This window comes from Apis dorsata, unplaced genomic scaffold, assembly GCF_000469605.1.
Source record: "Apis dorsata unplaced genomic scaffold, Apis dorsata 1.3 scaffold_79, whole genome shotgun sequence".
Classification (NCBI taxonomy): domain Eukaryota; kingdom Metazoa; phylum Arthropoda; class Insecta; order Hymenoptera; family Apidae; genus Apis; species Apis dorsata.
In genome coordinates, this window is record NW_006263377.1 from 110,891 (window position 1) to 112,894 (window position 2,004).

Genomic DNA, 2,004 nt, shown 5'->3' on the forward strand with positions numbered 1-2,004 from the left:
ATATGGTAATATAATTCAAATCGTAATTTATCGTCCCGCTAATCGATTCCGCGTCCCGATACGATGACGTTACTTCCACCCGCCGCAATTGCGCTACTGTTCCAGCATAACGCGATTATAGTTCCTGGCAATATTCCATGCACCGAACCTAACGATCTACTTTGCGTCGTAAAAACCGGCACGCGGTTACACCGATGAAGAACGCGAGCAATAAAGAAAGAAATCGGATAATAATCGGTGGGATAAGAGAAATTTCAAAGATAAATTGTTCATTTCTGGTTTTAATATATTTATATATATATAATTAAATCTTTGTGAATTTTTTCTTCAATGCTATAGGTAAATCAATTTCTTTATTGATCTTTTCAAAAAAATTTGAACAAATTCTAAAGTATCGAAATCTTTAATTTAATATAGATCAAATCATTCAGCGAAATGTTTAAAATTTTTCTCCATAAGAATAAAAATTCGTTTCAAGAAATTTAACGATTTCTTATTAATTCTCGTTAAAATTCAAATCGTCTGTGAAAGTAACGGAATTCATGATCGAATTCTCGATAATTTTTTATCGTAACTGGAGAGTTAAGAAGAACAAGAAATATTATATATCTTATACGTTTGTAGCGTATCAATTTTCGTTGGCTCGTTCCGTGGAGACTTTGATGCGCGATATGTACTAGCAATGCATGTATGATGCATGCACTATGCCTCTGGCTATTTGCAAGGCTAAAATCCTATTTTAAGATTGGGTAACAACGGCGTGATTTCTAGAGAAGCGAAATTCGAATTTCACGGGAGGGTACAAAGGGAGAAGTAACGACAAGTCGGACGAGCAACGAGTCCATCGATTAAACATCGCGCACAGAACTGGATCGGTATCGTGGAATCGGCACGCTCTCGGGCTACAGCCTACAATTACCAAACGCGGTTCGTGGAGTTAATTGGTGAATTCCTCTGGCGGCAGGATGCCGACAAAAGGGAACTTTATAAAGTTTTCCGTTTATCTGGAAAACCAGGAGGAGGGGAATATGATTTGCAATCGGGTAAGAATTATCGCGCGAATTTCTCTTCCTTCCAGTCCCCTGATAATGAGATCTTTAAATAAAATTCCAAGAAAATTTATTCGTTACTAATATCTGATTAAATGTTATTATTGTTAAATATTTGTAAAGTTTTATGTTTTGATTAAAATTAAAAAATTTAATTAAAATCATTATTGAGGTTTTGAAAAAATATAAAGATTTTTTATAAAAAATTTTCTAGATCTTTAAATATAACGTAGAATATCAAAAGATAATAATCAAATTATCCTTCTATTTATCATTTTTAAGGTAAAAATCTCGACGAGGAATTATTCCAAGTAGAGTAACGATCAAGTTACGAGAAGTTGACTCGAAAATAATTAATTTCCTGGTTACAAGGACAAAGAAAATCCAGCGTGGTGAACACGAGAGAGAAGAGGAGAAGGGATAGAGGGGACGAATGTAATAACGAGTCAAAACGAAAGCGGCATGTCGGCATGGCCGGCACAAAGCATTCAACGGGCGAGCACATTTCCCGGGAATCCTTTTTTTTTTCCCAGCCAAACATGGAAAGAGTCATAAAAGCCGGGTAAAGTCAGCGTAGCAAGTCGGGAGAGACTTTCGTGAAAGCGCAGAAAAAGCTGGACCTTCTTCTTTTTCTTTCTTTTTTTTTTTTCTTATTTTTTTTTTTATCCCGATATTGCCTTGGCAATTCGAAGGGTCGTTCGTTTTCTGGGAACGAATGGCCGCCCCGTGGACCGAAGTACAAATTATACCAAGGAGGATTCTCGAGCCAGATAACGTGCAACGATAGAAATTGCCATTTCTTTTGGCGAAATTGTTTTTTTCTTTTCCTCCTTCTACCTGGCCAAAAACTTTCTACTTTCTTTTTCCTCTTTTCTTTTTTTTTTTTTGGAAACGATTTCACTTTTTCCCTTCGAATATCCTCGCTACGCTTCGAATTTTTTTTCGATAATGGTGA